Source organism: Cuculus canorus, chromosome Z (genome assembly GCF_017976375.1).
Source record: "Cuculus canorus isolate bCucCan1 chromosome Z, bCucCan1.pri, whole genome shotgun sequence".
Classification (NCBI taxonomy): domain Eukaryota; kingdom Metazoa; phylum Chordata; class Aves; order Cuculiformes; family Cuculidae; genus Cuculus; species Cuculus canorus.
The window spans coordinates 76,687,438-76,694,637 of record NC_071441.1 but is presented as its reverse complement, the minus strand read 5'-3'; positions in this window follow the sequence as shown (position 1 = coordinate 76,694,637).

Sequence of the window (7,200 nt, the reverse complement as noted above, 5' to 3'; positions counted from 1 at the left end):
GAGAAGTGTCAAAGATCTTAGTGAAGCAACCCAGATCATTGTGGATGCACATGGATGGGAGAACCAGGCCCTAAGCTGCTGCCTCACTGAAGGGCGCAGCACCGAGTGCAGTGGGGCTTTATCCTTGCTTATGGACAGTTTCTCTAAGAGCTGTTTCCTGAGATAGTGGGTGGAAGAGGGACGAGCTCACGCCATCCAGACATAGCAGAGCCTCTCCATGCTTCAATTCTTGAATCACTGGTATCCAAACAGGGTCTGTCAAGAAAGGAAACGTTCTTAAATGGGCAAACACAGCAAACCAGGAGAGGTAGGTTGTTAGTCGGGATGAAGAGCCCTCATACGATGCTTTTCAGCAGCTACCTGAGGACTTCAGAGCTGCTCCACCCACTTTGCAGGAGGGAAAGGCCATCCCAGATAATGGAAATGGTTTAATCAGTTCAGAGAGTTCAGGTAGGTCTCTGCTCTCACCCCTGGGTGAGACTGGCAGAATGATTAAGAGATTAATTTCCTGATCTCTCACATATTCCCGGTGTGGCCCTGCACAAAAAAATGTAGATTTTTCTTTACAACTGTGACCCCTCTTTGAAAAATGAACATAATAGCACATTCACAATTCCAGGATTAATTAAAGTGTGTTATTAAAGGGACAGACAAAAAAATACCGCACTGGTGAGCTCCATGAATTTGAGCCATCCAGAACCACATTAAATCTTTTTTAATAAAATAAGAACTCAGAAGAGGTGGTCAGAGCGATCACGCATATATAAAGCGTCTGAGCTTCTGCTCCTGGAGGCAAAATTCCTCTGCAATGAACGTGAAGTCTGTGCAAGAATAAAAGATCAGGCTGGAACAGGTTTGCCTTCAGCGGGAATGAATTCCCATGGGATAATGGGCAACCAAACTCATCCAAGAGAAAACTTGTTGTCCATGAATGGCCATTGCTCCTGAGTTCTTTGTAGGTTTCAAGTGGGACTAGAAGGCGGCACAAGGCTCCCACCAGGCTGCCAAGTGGCTGGGTGGGTGCAGACTCCTTTAGAGAAATCCTACCCATGCTCCTAAGTAAGAATCATAGAATCATACAATCATAGAATGGGTTGGATTGGAAGGGACTCAAAGCCCATCCAGTTCCACCCACTGCCATGGGCAGGGACACCTCCCACTGGATCAGGGGCTCCAAACTCCATCCAACCTGGCCTGGAACCCCTCCAGGGATGGGGCAGCCACCGCTGCTCTGGGCAACCTGGGCCAGGGCCTCACATGTGAAGAATTTCATCCTGGTCTCCAATTTAAGTCTTCCCCCTTCCAATTTAAAGCCATTCGCCCTCATCCTGTCACTCCAGGCCCTTGTAAAAAGCCCCTCCCCAGCTTTCCTGGAGCCCCTTTCAGCACTGGAAGCTGCTCTAAAGTCTCCTTGGAGCCTTCTCTTCTCCAGGCTGAACAACGCCAACTCTCTCAGCCTGTGCTCAGAGCAGAGGTGCTCCAGCCCTCAGATCACCTTCATAGCCTCCTCTGGACCCGTTCAAACAGTTCCATCTCCTTTTTCTGCTGGGGAGTCCAGAACTGGACACAGGGCTCCAGGTGAGGTCTCAGAAGAGTGGAGCAGAGGGGCAGAATCTGTGGCAAGACTGAGGAGTTTCCTCAATTGTGCTGTTTTTCCTGAGTGTTTGAGGAATCCTGGAGCCAAACCATCTGTTCAACCGGTGAGCAGCAGCACTGCTTAGCAGCCTGTTCCATCGCTGGGTGACCTCTCCCTGTACCAGGGGTGGGAGCAGCACAAAGATGAAACCACTGGCATCTAAAAACGAGGCAGTTACAGCCCCTTCATTTATAGAGAACTTTGCAAAATACGCTTTCTGGTATATTTTATTACCATGTTGATGGAGGAAAAGCAGCCGTGCTGATGACTTGTTGGCAATGGCTGACCCCAACACATCTTCCCCCACCAATCCCAAGCTTTGAATCCCTGTCATTTGCCAAGGCTTAAAGACTTTCCTGCACGCACCCCTTGGCTGATGGGGGCTTTAACAGTGACCCCAGGTTTTCCCACAGTGATGCTTTCAGGCTTTGAGCTGGGAAGTGGTTCCTGGTGCCCTGCGGCGCTGTGCCGGCTTGGTTCCCGCTCCCTGGGGCTGTGGGCTGTTCCCTGCAGGCTCCCAGGGCTGTGGGATCACCTTCAGGACTTGGAGGCTTGCTGCAAAGCTATATTCAGCTTTGAACAGAATCGGTTTATTTGCAGCAAAAACCTTCTTAGTTAATTTTCGATTACTTCAACGTGTTGATTAATTATCCACTCACGCAGGTAGGAACACTTGCTGCAGAAACTGACAGTGCAACCATGCCCTACGGTGACACCATAGACCCGAGGATCGTGCTCGGCCGTAGTGCGTGGCGGCTTCTGGAGGAAGCAAAGTCCAGCTTTGAGGTCTTTGGGACAACTCTGCCTGTAAAAATTCAAGATCAGGTTTTGTTTTTAGCAACAGTCACCTCCGTCCTGACAACATTTGGAGTTGTCAGAGCTGATGCTCTGTGGTTTCGCATTGCACAGGCAGCACAGACCTTTCCCTGCAAATCACAAATCACACGCAGAGAGTTTAAAAGTGCTTTGAACTCTGCAGATTTTGCCCCTAATTTTGAGGAAAAGCATGATTCAGCTCTTCTTTTACCCCTGGCCACCTCCGCTCTTAGTGGCAGATCTGTTACGAACCCCTAATTTCCATTATTTGGGTCATTCTGAAATTAGGGGGTCGTGTGATCCTGCTCTAAAGTACTTCCACAGAGGCTTTAAGGATGGCTTTACTGGTGTTAACGTACTGCATATGCATTGAAATTCAATGCTGTGACCGTAATTTGGGGGTCAGGGGATTTCACTGCAGAAATGCTGGTTTCTCCTACCTGCCTGATTTCAACGGCAAACCCACCTTTGCTCCGATATGGGAGAACACACTCCTCTACCACTCCTCCGATATGAAGGAACTACAGTCCCCTACCTAAAACAGAACCCCAAGGTGCCGTGGAATGATAGGTGACTCCACTCCTCACTTCCAGTACCAGTCCCAGCACCCTGCCCACCTCCCCAAGCCCTCCAGAGCTCCTCACTGCTCTATGCCATCATCCATCCATCCATCCATCCATCCATCCATCCATCCACCCATCCATCCCTCCTTCCCTCCCTCCCTAGGGTCTCCAGGTGTGTTGTGACAAGGCTGGGACCTGTGAGAACCTGGGAGAATATACCCTTGCAAACAGCCCCTCCCAGCTTTCCTGGAGCCCCTTTCAGCGCTGGAAGCTGCTCTAAGGTCTCCCCAGAGCCTTCTCTCCTCCAGGCTGAACAACCCCAACTCTCTCAGCCTGTGAAAAATTCACATTTTGTTTCCACAGCGGGTTTAATAAAAGGAGAGCAGCAAGTTTTGTTTACCCGACAAAGCTATCTTGAGGGTTTTGCAGAGATTACGATGTCAAATGTGTTACCCAGGGCAATTTCTAGACAGGGCGCAGCTTCTTATCCCCTTCTTTGCCCCCTCCCAAACTTGCCACCAACAATTTATTTGGAATATTAAGGACACCAGAGCTGGGAAAGAGAGATCCCGGTGATGCTGGCTGTCCTCCCACCAAATCAGTGCTGCTCCTTGCCAGGGTCCAGGGAGATAGAGGGGAAAAACATGCTAACGGGGGAGTAGTTTCACCCCTCAAGGCAGGAGGAGCAGAGGCTGAGATGTCACCAGCATCACTTTAAAGAAAGGCTGTGTGTGCTTTGTGAGTGGCACAGCCTGAAACCATGGGAGGAGGGATTCCCGCTTACAGAGTCAACAGCTGTGGCAGAGAACGAGCACATTTTCTGCCTGCTTAGTTAATACGCAAAATACCTCGGATGATAATGAATAGCAATTAGGAACTCTTTGCCTTTGCATCATCCTTCTCAGGCTCAAAAAGCACCTTCTAAGCATGAATTGAAGCACATGGTGCGGTGCTCCCACAGGATGGAAGGACACAGCGTGGTGATGGACTGATAGGCTGGGGATGGTTTGGGGCTGTTTCTGCCAAAGAAACAACTGCTGACACAGATGTAGGACAGAGTGACACACAAACGGTGCCTGGGACCACGGCCAGCATTGGCAGTGGGAACCCAAAGCCACCTTCAGCACCGGCTGTGGGAAACCAAACCCACCTCGGGCGTTGGCAGTGGAAACCCAAACCCATCTCCGGCATCAGTGGGAGGAACCGAAGCCCACCTCCGGCACTGGCAGTGGGAACCCAAACCCACCCTCTGGTGCTGGTGGTGGGAACCCAAGCCCATCTCCAGCACTGATGGTGGAAATCCAAACCAACCTCCAGACAGAAGACCGACAAAACCCCATTCTTGGCATGTTCCTTGGGTGCACTTCCAGTGGGTTTATGTGGTCAAGGCCGGTTTTCCCAGACACATGCCTTGGCAAAGGCCACCCAGTTGAAGCTGTTCCTTGCACCCTGATCTACAGGGGATCCCCAGGGGCTGGTGGGGGTTGCAGAGCCTACCATCACTGAAGGGCATGGACCTCTTCTTCCATGGGAAAAGAAGGACAAATGGAAGAATCAGAATGGTTTGGATTGGAGAGGATCATGAAGATCATCCAGTTCAATCCCTCTGTAGTGACCAGGGACCTCTTCAACCACATCAGGTTGCTCAGAGCTGCATCCAGCCTGACCTTGAATGTTTCCAAGGGTGGGAAATCCACCACTTCCCTGGGCAGTTTGATGACACTCAGCATAAAAAATTTCTTCCTAATATCTAGCATAAACCTCTCCTTAGTTTAAAACCATCACCCCTTGTCCTATTGCTACAGCCGCTGCTAAGAAGTTTTTCTTCATCTTTCTTACAAGCCCCCTTTCAGCACTGGAAGCTGCTCTAAGGCTTCCTTGGAGCCTTCTCTTCTCCAGGCTGAACAACCCCAACTCAGCCTGTGCTCAGAGCAGAGCTGCTCCAGCCCTCAGATCATCTCTGTGGCCTCCTCTGGACCCATTCCAACAGCTCCATGTCCTTCTTCTGTTGAGGACTCCAGGTGGGGTCTCCCCAGAGCAGAGCAGAGGGGCAGAATCCCCTCCCTCCCTGCTGGCCACACTGCTTTGGATGCAGCCCAGGACACGGTTGGTTTCTGGGCTGTGAGTGCACGTTGTCAGCTCATATCGAGCTTCTCACCCCCAGCACCCCAAGTCCTTCTCCTCTGGGCTGCTCTCAATCACATCATCCCCCATCATGTACTGAAACTACGGATTGCCCTGACCCAGATGTAGGACCTTGCTCTTGGCCTTGTTGAACGCCATGAGGTTCCCACAGCCCCACCTCTCCAGCCTGTCCAGGTGCCTCTGGATGACATCCCACCCTTCCAGCGTGTCAACCTCACCTCAGCTTGGTGTCATCTGCAAACTAAATGTAGAAGGGGAAAAACCCCAAACCCAAGACAACTGCAGTGGTTTTGGGCCACTGGTTTTGGGAGGACCCTGCCCGGGGACCCCTGGCCAAGACTATGGAGAGGGAGGGAAAAATAGGTGTTAAAAAGGGCTTTTAAAATAAAACAACTCAATACAAGGTGAGAGAGGCAGTGAGGGAAAGCACTGCTCCCCTGGCTGAGCCTGGAGGGGAGAAGGACAGGGCGAGGAGCGGGCGAGCCGAGCCAAAGCCAGCTGAGCTGACTTGAGCTGAACTGAGTTGAATCAAGCCAAACCAAGCTGAGTCAAGCCAAACTGAGCCAAGCTGAGCCGAATCAAACAGAACCGGACCCTGTGCTGTACCTGGCTGAATGGAGCTGAGGTCAGACGAGCTGGGTTGAACTGGACCCAGCTGAGCTGAACCCAGCTGAGCTGAGTCGAGCCAAGCCAAACTGAGCTGAGCCCAACCAAACGTAGCCAAATGCAGTCAAAGAGAGCTGAGCCCAGCCGAGCTGAGCTGAACCAAACCAGACCCAGGCCAGTCGAGCCTTGCCCAGCTGAGCTGAGCCCAGCCGAGTCAAGCTGAACAAAGCCAAGCCCAACTAAGCTCAGCTGAACGGAATGGGACCCAGCCAAACTGAGCCCAGCCAACAGCAGCGGAGCCAAGCAGAGCTGGATGGAGCCGAGGGGAGACAAGCCTGACCAAGCTGAACGGCACCAAAGGAAGCCAAACTCAGCTGAGCGGAGCAGAACTGAACAGAACTGAACTGAGCTGAACAGTGCCAAACCCAGGCAAGCAGAGCCGAACGGAACCGAATGGAACCAAACAGAGCTTAATAGAGCTGAGCAGAGCTGAACCCAGCTAAACTGAGTCACGCACAGCCGAATGGAACTGAACCGAGCCGAATGGAACCGAATGGAACTGAACCCAGCCGAACAGAGCCGAACAGAACTGAATGGAACCGAACCCAGTTGAACCAAACTGAGCTGAATGGGGGCGAGCGGAGCTGAATGCAGCTGAACTGAGTTGTGTGCAGCCAATTGGAATCGAATAGAACTGAGCCCAGCTGAACCATAGAATCACAGAATCACCAGGTCGGAAAGGACGCACTGGATCATCGAGTCCAAGCATTCCTAACACTCCCTTAAACCATGTCCCTCAGCACTTCATCCACCCGTTCCTTAAACACATCCAGGGAAGGGGACTCGACCCCCTCCCTGGGCAGCTGTTCCAGTGCACAATGACACTTTCCATGAAAAATTTTTTCCTGATGTCCAGCTGAACCTCCCCTGGTGGAGCTTCAGGCCATTCCCCCTTGTCCTGTCCCCTGTCACTTGGGAGAAGAGCCCAGCTCCCTCCTCTCCACAACCTCCTTTCAGGCAGTTGTAGAGAGCAATAAGGTCTCCCCTCAGCCTCCTCTTCTCCAGGCTGAACACCCCCAGCTCTCTCAGCCGCTCCTCGTCAGACGTTCTCCAGCCCCTCACCAGCTTCGTTGCTCTCCTCTGGACACCGAACAGAGCCAAATGGAACCGAATGGAATCAAACCCAGTTGAACTGAGTCATGCATAGCTGAACGGAACCAAACTGAGCTTAATGGAGCTGAACAGAGCTGAACTCAGCCTAACTGAGCTGTGTACAGCTGAATGGAACTGAACCGAGCTAAACGGAACCGAAGGGAACTGAACCCAGCTGAATAGAACCAAACCGAGATGAATGGAGCCGAACAGAACCAAACCCAGCCGAATGGAACTGAGCCGAATGGAACCGAACTGAGCTGAATGGAACCGAACAGAGCT